Below are 14,165 nucleotides of genomic sequence, written 5' to 3'. Positions count from 1 at the left end.
ACATGCCGCGGAGCGGCTGGGCCCGTGAGCCATGGCCGCTGAGCCTGCGCGTCTGGAGCCTGTACCCCGCAACGGGAGAGGCCACAGCAGTGAGAGGCCCGCGTACCGGGAAAAAAAAAAAAAAAGAAATACAAAATAATGTAAGTGAAAATAAGGATAGGTGTGAGATAACTGTCAGTGAAAAGGGTACATATTTTAATCCAAATGGTAATCAGGCTTGTGCAGTACATCACACTACAGGGCTAAGAAGAGGACTCATGTAGTATCTGGGTCAGGTAGAGGGACAAGTGAAATGCCGAATGCAGAGGTGATTTATTTTTTATTTTTTTCTTAATTTTAATGCAATTGATTTAATCTGGGGACTATAACTTTTAGTTTTTTTTAAATTTTTTCTCTCTTCCTGGAAGAGCATACCAAAACACTTGATGGAATGAAGGTGAGAGTTGGCCTGAAACTTTTTATTTAAACCAGGAGTTGGACTTTTTCTTAAAAGGCCAGATAGTAAATATTTTAGCCTGAAGGCTCTCAGGTCTTCTCTGTAGCAACTACTCAACTTCACCATTGTGAGAAGTCTATTAGGAACAGTATACAAACAAGTGAGCATGGCTGTGTTCTGATAAAACTTTATTTACAAAAACAGACCATTGTCCATGTGTCCTAGTTTGCCCACTCTTGCTTAGATTCTTCTGAATGTAAGGATTTTTTTTTTCATTTACATGTAATTTCTTTTAATCCAATTTAATTATCTTTAAATACAAAAATTAATTAAATTGGACTAAAATAAAACACTGGTATTTTAAATCAAATAACAGAGGAGGTTAAAAAAAATCTGCATCTTTAATAACCAGGGTTGCCTTAAATTACTAACAAGTTCTGAAACTATTACAGAAGTCCTAAATTTTGTGATGGAGTTTAATGCAGGCAATGGTGATTAATTTTGCCTATTTACTTGGCTTTGGGATGATATGTTTTGAATTTTATCTCAAAAATAAAACACAAAAAGTTCACACCTAATTAATGTTTTCCAATATTAATAGTTTTACCTAATACATTATTCAAATGATTTCATGATAAAATAGCTTTAAAATATTTAATAATGAAGGTATATTTTCCATTCCTGACTTTTAATTTTATTTCAGTCCATTTAAAAATTTTGTGGGAAGAAAATATTGTCAGGAGGAAGCTAATCATCAATTTGCTACAGCTGAAACTGGCACAGCTGGTGGATGAGTGTCTTAATGTATTTCTAGATTAAGCCAGGCAGTTTAAAGAAAACATCATGCAAAAATTCAATCTGCTCTGGGTTTAAAATAAAGTCTTCATCTGTGTTGCTGCAGAAAGAATAGCTACCTTATGTTTTGTCATATTGTAGTGGATTATCTTTAATGAAGCATATATCCCCCACAGCATTATTGTGATATTTTGTGTTTGTCTTGGTCTACACTAATGCAATGGTTTAGGTTTAGTGAACAGAAGAATGGATTTTACTCTTAGTAATACCCTGGCAGGTTTTTTTTCCTGAAGTTGTAAATGAAAGCAGTTCACACACATTTAGAAGGAAACCTTTGCTGTTGATTTTAGTGGGATCCCACAGCAATGATAATGCTGATGTCTTGGTTCTCTGAAAAACTCTAAGAGGTCTTCACAAAGGAAATCATTCATAATGTATTTCTTTAAAACCAGAATATAGTATGATTCAGTTTGAAAAGGAGAAAGAGAATCCATCCAACATTTCTCCATATATATAGGTATATATATATATAGCTATACATTTATATATCACCATCCATTATTACCTCTCACCCATCCATATTTCCATCCATCCATCTACCTGCCTACTTACTAACATACCTACCTACCTATCAACTTTCTGAACTGTGGGAGTTGTCTTTTCTCTTAATTTCCACCCTCCACTTTCTGTACCTGGGTGTTTCCATCTTTACTATCCCTCTTTCATCCTTTGAGTGCCTTCTCAGAATTTCATTTAGCTCTCGTACCCTTACTCACAGCTTGCCGCAGCCTGCTGCCTTGCGCTAGGAGAAGCCCCTGTGCATCTCAAAGGAGAGCTCTCTCAGGTTTCTTCCCTTTCCACAGTATTTGGTATTTTATCCTGTGTCCTGGGTGAAGATCTATGGGAAGAGGAAGCTGGTGGGACAGACTTACTCTGTGTATGGTGTTCCTAGTGATTCTAACTTGTTATATCTGCCTAAATACTTAGCCATTAAAAGATGGTAGAAGTTTGGCTGGCTTTTTCTTTATCTATCAATAGAATGGATTCCTTTTCATCCCACAGCTCCACCAGGAGGAAACAAAGCTCTGAATCCTTACCCTCCTAAGAAGAGATCATCCCTTGCTAGAATTTATTGTTTTAGATCTCTTTGCATCTTTAGCTCTGTAAAAGATTTTTGAAAAATTATAATTTGTTTCATTTGTTCTCACTGTGAGGATCAGAGCAATGGTCTCTGTGTTAGTTTGCCAGATCTACCATAACAGTAACCAAAGACATACTGAATGGCTTAAACAACAGAAATTTATTTTCTCATTATTCTGGAACAAGGTTTTGGGAGGATTGATTTCTTCTGAGGGCTCTCTCTTTGGCTTGCAGGTGGTGTCTTCTTCCTGTTTCTTCTCTGTGTCCTAATTTCCTCTTCTCATAGAGACACCAGTCATACTAGATTAGGGCCCACACTAATGACCTCATTTTAACTTAATCACCTCTTTAAAGACTCTATCTCCAAATACAGTGACATTCTCAGGTATTGGGGTTTAGGACTTCAACAAATGAATTTTGGGGAGAACACAGTTCAGCCCATAACAGTCTCATTACAACCTTCTACTGATTCTTTAATTTTAAGCTTTCTGAATCACTTCGTTTAGGTGATTCTCTTATGTACACCATAAAGTTGGGTTTTACTTTGAGTGCTAACATGACAATATTTTTATTTATTAGATGAGTTAACCACAATTTACATTTGTTGATATGACTGATACATTTGATTCAAGGTTTCTAGTATCATACATATAATATGTATGTTAGTAAATTTGTAAATATACATGAGAAGAGAGTGCTTTTCATGATCACAATGTTATCTGCTTTCTTTTCTTTCCCTTTCTATTTCTGGAGTTTTGGATATGTTGGAAGGTTTGTATTTTGTCCTAGTACTTACTTTTACATTAATACCTTTAAATAATATAAGTAGTGCCCTCTTATTTACACTTTGTCTATGATGAACAATAAATTTAGACTAGAAACTTTTCCTTCCTCTTCCTTTTTCTCTCTTCTACCATCTAATTTTAGTCAATGATGTTAACTTATTTAGTGTTGATATTTGTACTTTAAAATATGCTAAGCTTTATCAGTTTAAATAATATTTTATTCCAAGCCATAGCTTATGAGCCAACCATGGAATTTATTTTGTTCCCTTCTCCCTTTTTTTACTAAAGTTTTATTTTATCCTATTTTTCACAGACTTTAAAAATTTTATTTATTTTTTGACATACAAAAAGCTGGACATAATTAGTATATACAATTTGATGAGTTTGGAGTTGAGTATAATACAAAAAGCTGGACATAATTAGTATATACAACTTGATGAGTTTGGAGTTAAGTATAAACCCATGAAGTCATCATATCAATCTATGCTGTAAACCTATTCATCATCTCTAGAAGTTTCCTCCTGCCCTCTTATTTCTTGTTGTTATTAGTATATATTATTCTGTGAAAAGAACACTTAACATAAAGTCTAAACTCTTAGCAAATTTTAAGTATTCAATATAAATAGTATTGTTAACTATAGGCACCATGTTGTATAGTAGATCTCTAGGACTGACTCATCTTGTATAATTGAAACTCTGTACCCTTTGATTATATCTTCCAGTTTTCCACTCCTCCCAGCCCCTGACAACCACTGATCCACCCTCTGCTTCTATGAGTTTGACTGTTCTGGATTCATCACACAAGTGGTATTTTACAATGTTTGTTCTGTGTCTGGCTTATTTCATTTAACATAATGTCCTATGGGGTTGATCCATATTGTTACAAATGGCAGGATTTTCTTCTTGTTTAAGACTGTGTAGTATTCCATTATATGTATATACCACATTTTTTTAATTGAGGTAACATTGGTTTATAACATTATATGAGTTTTGTATGCACTGCATTATATTTTGACTTCTGTATACAGTACAGTGTGCTCACCACTGAACGTTTACTTTCGATCTGTCACCATACAGTTGATCCCCTTTACCTATTTCGCTTCCCCCTCCACCCACCCAGACTTCCCCTCTGAAGTAGGGGAACAGAGTAGCCTCTACTCTGTTCTCCGTATCTATGTGCTTGTTTTCATTTGGATTGGTTTGTTCATTTACTTATTATTCCACATATGAGTGAAATCGTATGGTATTTGTCTTTCCCCATTTGACTTATTTCACTTAGCACAATAACCTCAAGGACCATCCATGTTGTTGCAAATGACAAGATTTCATCTTTTTTATGGCTGAGTGGTATTTCATTGTATATATATATTACATCTTCTTTATCCATTCATCCATTGATGGGCATTTAGGTTGTTTACATGTCTTGGCTATTGTAAATAATGCTGCGATAAACATAGGTATGCATTGCATATATCTTTTCAAATTAGTGTTTTTGTGTTCTTCAGATAAATTACCAGAAATGGAATAGCTGGGTCATATGTTAGTCCCATTCTTAATTTTTAAAGGAATCTCCATATTCTTTTCCATAATGGCTACACCAATTTACATTCCCATGACCATTGTATGAGGGTTCTCTTTTCTCCACATCCTCTCCAATACTGGTTATTTCTTGCCTTTCTGATAATACCCATTCTAATGGGGTAAGGTGATATCTCATTGTGGTTTTGATTTGCATTTCTTTGATAATTAGTGATGTTGAACATCTTTTCATGTGCCTGTTAGACATCTTTATGTCTTTGGAAAAATGTTTATTCTGTTCCTCAGTCCATATTTGAATTGGTGGTTTGTTTTTTATTGTTGAGTTGTATGAGTTCTTTACATATTTTGGATCTTAACCCCTAATCAGATATATGATTTGCAAATATCTTCTCCCTTTTGGTAGGCTATCTTTTTGTTTTGTTCATGGTTTCCTTTGCTGTGCAGAAACATTTTAATGTGATGTAGTCCCATTTGTTTATTTTAGCTTCTGTTTCCCTTGCCTGAGGACACAGATCCAAAAAGGCATTGCTAAGAGTGATGTCAAAGAACATACTGCCTATGTTTTCATCTAGGAGTTTTATGGTTTCAGGTCTTACATTCAAATCTTTAATCCATTTTGAGTTGATTTTTGTGTATGGTGTAAGACAGTGGTCTAGTTTCATTCTTTTGCATATGTCTGTCCCGTTTTTCCAGCACCAGTTATTGAAGAGACTGTTCTTTCTCCATTGCATGTTCTTTGCTTCTTTGTTGTAATGTGTGCTTATTTCTGGGCTCTCTATTCTGTTCTGTTAATCTCTGTATCTGTTTTTCTACCAATACCATGATGTTTTGATTACTATAGCTTTGTAATATAGTTTGAACATCTGTACATGAGTTACCACCAACTTTGTTCTTTTTTCTCAGGATTGCTTTGGTTATTCGGGGTCTTTTGTGGTTCAATATCAATTTCAGGATTTTTAAAAAAATTTCTGAGAAAAATGTCACTGGGATTTTGATAGAGATTGCACTGAATTTGTAGATTGTTTTAGGTAATATGGACATTTTAACACTGTTACTTTTTCCAATCCATGATCATGGAACATCTTTCCACTTCTTTGTGTTTTCTTTAATTTCTTTCAACAGTGTCTTATACTTTTCAGTGTACAGCCTTTTCACCTCCTTGGTTAAATTTATTTCTAGGTATTTTATTCTTTTTGTTGTAATTGGAAATGGGATTGTTTTCTTAATTTACTTTTCTGCTAGTTCATTGTTAGTGTATAAAAACACAACTGATTCTGTGTATTGATTTTGTACCCTACAGCTTTACTGTATTTGGTTATTATTTCTGATAGATTTTTGGTGGAGTCTTCAGGGTTTTCCATACATATAAAATCATGTTATATCTATAAACAGTGACAGTTTTACTTCGTCTTTTCCAACCTGGATTCCTTTTATTTATTTTTCTTATTTGATTGCTGTGTCCAGGACTTCCAATACTATGTTGAATAAAAGTGGTGACAGTGGGCATCCTTGTCTTGTTCCTAATCTTAGAAGGACAGGTTTCAGATTTTCACTATTGAGAATGATGTTAGCAATGGGTTTGTCATATATGACCTTTATTATGTGGAGGTATGTTCTTTTTATGCCTATTTTATTGAGTGTTTTTTTAAAAATCATACATGGATGTTGAATCTTGTCAAATGCTTTTTCTGCATCTATTGAGATGATCACATGATTTTTATCTTCATTTTGTTAATGTGGTGTATCATGTTGATAGATTTGTGGATGTTGAACCATCCTTGAATCTCTGAAAGAAGTCCCACTTGATCATGTGTATGATCCTTTTATTAGGTTTGATAATATTTTGTTGAAGATTTTTGTCTCTATGTTCATCAGATATTGGCCTGTAATTTTATTTTTTTGTGTTGTCTGTTGCTGGGTTTTGTATCAGGGTAATGTTTGTCTAGTAAAATAAGTTAGGATGTGTTCCTCCCTCTTCAATTTTTTGGAAGAGTTTGAGAAGGATATGTATTAAATCTTCTTTGAATGTTTGGTAGAATTCATCTGTAAAGCTGTCTGGTCCTGGGCTTTTGTTTTGGGGAGTTTTTGATTACTGTGTCAATATCCTTACTAGTGATTGGTCTATTCACATTTTCTATTTCTTCATGATTCAGTCTTGGAAGGTTGTATGATTCTAAGAATTTGTCCACTTCCTCCACATTGTCCCAATTTCTTGGTATATAGTTGTTCATAACACTCTTTTATAATTCTTTGTGTATCTGGGGTATCCATTGTTACTTATCCTCTTTTGTTTCTGATTATATTTATCAGACCCTTCTCTCTTTTTTTCTTAGTGAGTCTAGCTAAAGGTTTGTCAATTTTATCTTTTCAAAGAACCAACTCTTAGTTTCATCGATCTTTTCTATTTCTTTTTAGTCTCCATTTCATTTATTTCCACTCTAATCTTTAGTATCTTTGCTTCCTTCTACTGACTATGAGCTTCTTTTGTTCTTCTTTTTTAATTCCTTTAATTATAAAGTTAGCTCATTTATCTGAGAATTTTCTTGTTTCTTGAGGTAGGCCTGTATTGCTGTTAACTTCCCTCTTAGTACCACTTTGCTGCATCCCACAGATTTTGGTGTGTTGTATTTTCATTTTCATTTGTCTTCAGGTTTTCAAAAATTTCTTCCATGATTTCTTTGTTGACCAGTAGTTGTTCAGTAGCTTGTTGTTTAGTTTCCACATGTTCGTGATTTTTCCAGCTTTCTCTTTGTAATTGATTTCTAGTTTTATATCATTATAACTGGAAAAGAAGCTTGACGTGATTTAAATCTTCTTAAATTTACTGAGACTTATTTTGTGTACCAATATATGGTCTATCCTTGAGAATTTTCCATGTACCCTTGAGAAGAATGTGCCTTCTGCTGCATTTGTATAGAATGTTCTATATAAATCTATTAAATCTATCTGGCCTAATGTTTCATTAAACAGCTGTTTCCTTGTTGACTTTCTATCTGGATGACCAATCCATTGATGGTTGTGGGGTGTTAACGTACCCTACTTTTATTGTGTTGCTGTCAATCTCTCCCTTTAAATCTATTACTACTTGCTTTATATATTTTGGTGCTCCAGTGTTAGTGCATATATATATTAATAACTATTATGTCTTTTTGAAAAATTGTCTCCTTTGCATTTATATAATGTCCATCTTTGTCTTTTCTTACCTTTTTTGGTTTGAAGTCTATTTTGTCTGATATAAGTATGGCTACACTGCTTTTTCTGACTACCATTTTCCTGGAGTATCATCTTCCATTGCTTCACCTGGAGCCTATGTTTGTCTTTAGAGTGGAGATTAGTGTTGTGAAAACAGCATATAGTTGGGCCTCATTTTTTTATTCTTCCAGCCACTCTGTGTCTTATGACTGATGAATTCTATCCATTGACATTTACGGTGATTATTGATAAGTGAGAGCTTAGTACTGTCATTTAATCTTTTTTTTTTTTTTAAAGATTGCTCTATACCTCCTTTGATTATTTTTCCTGTGTTTGTCAGTTTGGTGGTGTTATATGATGTTTTTCACAGTTTCCTGTTTTTTATGTTTTGTGTCTCTGCTCTAGATTTATGTTTTGTGGTTACGATTAGGTTTGTATAAAATTTCTTAGAGATAAAATAGTCCTTTTTCTGCTGATAGCATCTTATCTTCATTTGCCTGTATGGGTTCTGTCCTTTTCCTCTTCCCCTTTTTTTTTGTTGTCTCAAATTTTCCCTTTTTATGTTATAAGTTGTTACCAAATTGAAATAGCTATAGTTATTTTTACTGCTTTCCCTCCTTTATGCTATAATAAAGTGTTTAAAAACTTATTCTGATATACAGTTGCAGTTTTCTGATTTTTGTCTATTCATCACTGTACTCAACGTTTTGTATACTTTTGCCTTTTTGTTTCTAGTAGAAGAGCTCCTTCCAATATTCTTTTTGTAAGGCAGGTCTAGTGTTGATGAATTCCCTCAGCTTTTATTTGTCTGGGGAAAACTTTATTTCTCCTTTACATCTGAATGATAACTATATGGATAGATTATTCTTGGCTGACAGTTTTTTATCCTTCTGTATTTCTGTAATGTCATTTCACTCCCTCCTGGCCTAGATTTTCTGCTAAGAAATCTGCTGATAGCCTAATGAGGATTTCTTTGTTTGTTACCATCCTTTTTTTTCCCTGACTTCTTTTAAAATTCTATCTTTGTCTTTGGCTTTTGACAGTGTTAATATGTCTCGGAGAAGGTCTTTTTGTGTTGAGGTAATTAAGTGTTCTTTTAGTTTCATGGATTTGTATATCTAGTTCCTTCCCTTGGTTTGGGAAGTTCTTAGCTATTATTTCTTTAAATAGACTCTCTGCTCCCTTCTCCTTTTCTTTTCCTTCTGGGATACCTATTATCTAATGTTGCTCTTCCTAATAGAGTCAGATATTCTCATAATATTTCTTTATTTTTTTAGATCTTAATTCTCTCTCCTCTTCTACCTGTATCATTGCTAGATTTCTGCCTTTGAGCTCACTGATTCTCTCTTCCATATGGCCCGCTCTATTTCCATTGCTTTCTAATGTGTTCTTCATCTCATTTATTGAATTCTTCAGCTCCAGAATTTCTGTTTGATTGAATCTTTTTTAGAGTTTCAATCTCTTTGGTAAAGTATTCCTTCTGTTCACTAACTTTATTCCTGAGCTCTTGGCTTTCTGAGTTCTTGTAGCTCATTGAGTTTCTTCATGACAGCTATTTGAATTCTTGATCAGTTAGATTGCAGTATTCCATGATTTTAAGTGTGGTTTCTGGAGAATTGTCTTTTTCTTTTTGTGATATCATGTTACTGTGGTTCTTCCTGGTGCTTGATGAGTTGTTTCTCTGCTGGTGCATTTGAAATAGTGAACACGTTTCTTTAGGTAAAACCTTTTTTTTTTTTTTTTTTTTTTCCTTTACACTTGATTCTAACGATTCAACAGGTTAGTAGTTAGAGGCTTTTCTTTTGTTTTCCAGTAGGTGGTGGTATAGCACAAGTTTTTGATTCCTCTTACCTGAGCCTCTGGTTATATTTGGGAATCAGTACTTTCCACCTTCCACCACCTCTGCTAGAAGTGTTGCCTAGTGCCCTGGTGTCCCTGCTTGTGCCTCCAGGGTTGATGGTGCTCTGCTACTGCCGATGTTGCTGGAGTCCTTGCCTGGGGCACCAAGATGGTGGGCACCTGTGTCATGTTGGGGGTCTCCTGGGTTGCGGGCTCTGTCACTGTAGGGGAGGGGGAAGGTGAGGAGGGATGCCAGGGTCACAGGTGCCTTTGCCGTATCCAGGGTTGTTGGGTTTGTGGGAGCTGTTGGGGGGCAATGGGAGTCAGGGGTACCTTCACAGCTGGAGAGGTAGGATTGCATGCACTGTTGTCACTGCTGTCCAGTTCCTTGTGGCTATGGGTGCCACTGCAGCCTAAAAGCCAGAGTCATGTGTGACACCTCCCCTGATGCTACCAGACTCTCTTTGGGCTGAGGGTTCAGCTGCTGCAGCTGGGGGTTTAAAATCTCAGACACTGACTCTGTTGTTCCCTTGGTTCCACCTCCTCTATATGTTCTAGTCCACTGGGTACCTTAAAAGTACAGATGTGTGGAATTCTTCAGCATCATGATGTTTTGGGCAGAGGCACCTTGTTGAGTTATGGATATTTTATTGCTTGTAGATTAAAGGGGAGAGAAAAAGGGAGCATCTCACACCACCATGATGTTGACATCACCCACATTTTCCTCATTCATTCTTCTGTCAATGGACATTTAAGTTGCTTCCATGTTTTGGCTATTGTTAATAATGTTTAAATGAATATGGGAATGCAAATACGTCTTTGAGATACTGATTTCAATTCCTTTGGATGTATACCCAGAAGTAAGATTGCTGGATAATATACAGTGGTCTATTTAAAAATTTTTGATGAACCTCCGTACTGTTTTCCATAGTGGCTGTACCAATTTTCATTCCTACCAACAATGTACAAGGGTTCCCTTTTTTTTTCCCTACATCCTTTCCAACATTCATTATTGCTTGTCCTTTTGATAATTGCCATCCTAACATGCATGCAGTGACATCTCAGTGTGGTTTTGATTCTCATTTCCTTTATGGTTAGTGATGTTGAACACCTTCTCATATACCTGTTATCCATTTGAATGTAATTTGAAAAATGTCTTTTCAGGTCCTTTGCCCATTTTAAAATCAGTTATTTGTTTATTTTGCTATTTAGTTGTAGAAGTTTCTTATATATTTTGGACATTAACTCTGTAAGACATTTGGTTTGCAGATATTTTCTCCTACTCTTAGATTGCCTTTTTTTAAAAAAAGTTTTATATTGGAGTATAGTTGATTAACAATATTGTGTTAGTTTCAAGTGTACAGCAAAGTGATTCAGTTATACATATACATGTGTCTGTTCTTTTTCAAATTCTTTTCCTATTTAGGTTGTTACAGAATACTGAGCAGAGTTCTCTGTGCTAAACAGTAGCTCCTTGATGGTTATCTATTTTAAATATAGTAGTGTGTATATGTCAGTCCCAAACTTCCAATTTATCCCTCCCCCCACCTTTCCTGTTTGGTAACCATAAGTTTGTTTTCTAAGTCTGTGAGTCTGTTTCTGTTTTGTAATTTTCTTGATTTTTTCATTTGCTGTGCAGAAGTTTTTTAGTTTGACGTAATTCCACTTGTCTATTTTTGCTTTTGTTCCTGGTGTTTTTGGTGTTGTATTCAAGAAATAGTTGCCAAAGCCAATGTCAAGAAGATTTTACCCTATGTTTTCTTCTAGGAATTTTATAGCTTCATGAGTTACACTTAAGTCTTTAATTCATTTGGAGTTGATTTTTGTGTATGATGTAAGATAGCGGTCCAGATTCATTCCTTTGCATGTGGATATCCAGTTTCTCCACCACCATTTATTGAATAAACTATTCTTTCTCCATTGTATATTCTTGGCACTCTCTTCAAAGATGGGTTGGCTATATAAATGGGTTTATTTCTGAGTTCTCTATTCTGTTCTACGGGCCTATATATCTTTTATGTCAGTACTATTCCCTTTTGACTGCTCTTGCTTTGTTAAAATTTTGAAATCAGGAAGTGTGATGCCTTCAAACTTTGTTTTTCTTGCTCAAAATTGCTTTGGCTATTCAGGGTGTTTTTTGGTTCCATATGAATTTTAGATATTTTTTTCTGCTTCTGTGAGGAATGCCATTGACATTCTGATAGGAATTGCATTGAGTCTGTAGATTACTTTGGATAGAATGGACATTTTAGCAATAATTCTTCTAATCCATGAACATGAGATGTCTTTCCATTTAGTTGTGTCTAATTTCTTTCATCGGTGTTTTATAATTTTTAGTGTGCAAGTTTTTCACTTCCTTGTTTAAGCGTACACACTTACTTATTTAGTTTTGGCTGCGCTGGGTCTTTGTTGCTGCAGGCGGGCTTTCTCTAGTTGTGGCGAGCGGGGTCTACTCTTCGTTGCGGTGCACGGGCTTTTCATTGTGGTGGCTTCTCTTGTTGCAGAGCACAGGCTCTAGGTGCGTGGGCTTCAGTAGTTGTGGCACTTGGGCTCAGTAGTCATGGCTCACGGGCTTTAGAGTGCAGGCTCAGTAGTTGTGGCACATGGGCTTAGTTGCTCTACGGCATGTGGGATCTTCCTGGACCTGGGATTGAACCCGTGTTCCCTACATTGGCAGGCGGATTCTTAACCATTGTGTCACCAGGGAAGTCCCCACTTCCTTGTTTAAGCTTATTCCTTAGTTTATTCTTTCTTTTTTGGATGCTATTATAAATGGAGTATTTTCTTACTTTTCTTTTTGGATACTTTGTTGTTGGTGTATAGCAGTGCAACTGATATTTGTACATTGATTTCATATCTTGCAACTTTGTTGAATTCATTTATTCTAGCAGTATTTTTTGTGATGTCTTTAGGGTTTTCACATGTTAGATCATGTCATCTGCAAAGAGAGATAATTTTACATTTTCCTTTCTCAATTGGAGAACCGTTTTTTTTTTTTTTTTCTTGTCAAATTGCTCTGGCCAAAATGTCTAGTACTATGTTGAATGGAAGTGGTGAGAGTGAACATTCAGTGCCTTGTTCCTGATTTTGGAGGAAGAGCTTTCAGTTTTTACCATTGAGTATGATGTTAACTGTGGGCTTCTTATATATGGACTTTATTGTGCTGAGATAAGTTTATTCTATACTTAATTTGTTGAGAGTTTTTATCATAAAAGGATGTTGAATTTTGTTAAATCCCTCTTATGCATCTATTGAGATGATTATTTGGTTTTTACCTTTCATTCTGTTAAAGTATCATATTGATTATTTTGTGTATTTTGAACCATCTTTGCATCCCAGGAATAAATCCCACTGGGTCATGGTATATGATGTTTTTTTTTAAAGGTCTTAGTTTATTAATTCTCTCATGAAATATCTGCACAATCACCACAGATACAGTCACTGCAGAATCTTTACTCCTTTTTGTCAACACCAACAATGGTCTTTGCAGTCCCCCTGACTTTCTTCATTCTGTTCTTGTGTTCCTTTTGCTGTTTTCTTGAGGTCTTTTTCTTTTCATACAGGCCATGTCTTGCAAGCCTGTGTTTGGGCTCATTCTTCTTTGCATAATCCAAGGAATTGTAAATCATGCCAAAGCCAGTTGTCTTGCCACCACCAAAATGGGTTCTGAATCTAAATACAAAGATGACATCTGGTGTGATCTTGTACATTTTGGCTAGTTTTTCCCGAATTTCTGTCTTAGGTACTATTGCCTTCCCACAGTGAAGGACATCGAAGACCATTTGTTTCTGCTGAAGTAGTCAGTTGGTCATGATCTTCCTGGTCTGGATAGTTACTTGTCATTCATGATGGTGGCTGATCATGATGTTTTTAATGTGCTAGTGAATCTGGTTTGCTTCACTGGGGAATTCTACCAAACATACAAAGAAGGACTTACACTTTTCCTGCTCAAACTATTCCAAAAGACTGAAAAGAAAGGAACACTAGAAGCCACCATCACCCTGATAACAAGACCTGACAAAGACACTTCAAGAAAAGAAAATTGCAAGCCAATATCTTTGATGAATATAGATGCAAAAATCCTCAACAAAATATTAGCAAACCGAATCCGAATACATAAAAAGGATAATACACTGTGATCAAGTTGGGTTCATCACAGGGTCACAAGGATGGTTTAACATGTGCAAATCAACCATTGTGATACACCATATTAGCGGAAGAAAAGCCAGAAACCATACAATCATCTTAATAGATGCAGAAAAAGCATTTGATAAAGTTCAACCTTCATTCATGATAAAAACTCTCACCAAAGTGGGTATAGAGGGAACATATCTCACCATAATAAAAGCCATTTATGACAAATCCACAGCCAACATAATACTCAATGGTGAAAAGCTGAAAGCCTTCCTGCTAAATTCAGGAACAAGACAAGGATGCCC

The 14,165-nt window shown here is 35.3% G+C and overlaps 1 protein-coding gene and 1 pseudogene across 1 annotated transcript in view; one reads left to right on the top strand and one right to left on the bottom strand.

The window, feature by feature from the left end:
- FAM237B (family with sequence similarity 237 member B) overlaps window positions 1-4,036 on the top strand; it is a 408,910-nt gene extending 404,874 nt beyond the window's left edge. The window contains exon 7 of the transcript XR_003679871.2: window positions 3,879-4,036. The gene's annotated coding sequence lies outside the window, so the exon portion shown is untranslated. The remainder of the gene's footprint in view (window positions 1-3,878) is intronic.
- A 9,036-nt stretch (window positions 4,037-13,072) lies between these two features.
- On the bottom strand, window positions 13,073-13,935 carry LOC102973889 (40S ribosomal protein S24-like; annotated as a pseudogene).
- Window positions 13,936-14,165: the final 230 nt, after the last annotated feature.

Source organism: Physeter macrocephalus, chromosome 5 (genome assembly GCF_002837175.3).
Source record: "Physeter macrocephalus isolate SW-GA chromosome 5, ASM283717v5, whole genome shotgun sequence".
NCBI classification, from domain to species: domain Eukaryota; kingdom Metazoa; phylum Chordata; class Mammalia; order Artiodactyla; family Physeteridae; genus Physeter; species Physeter macrocephalus.
This window is presented reverse-complemented; position numbering and strand designations above follow the sequence as displayed.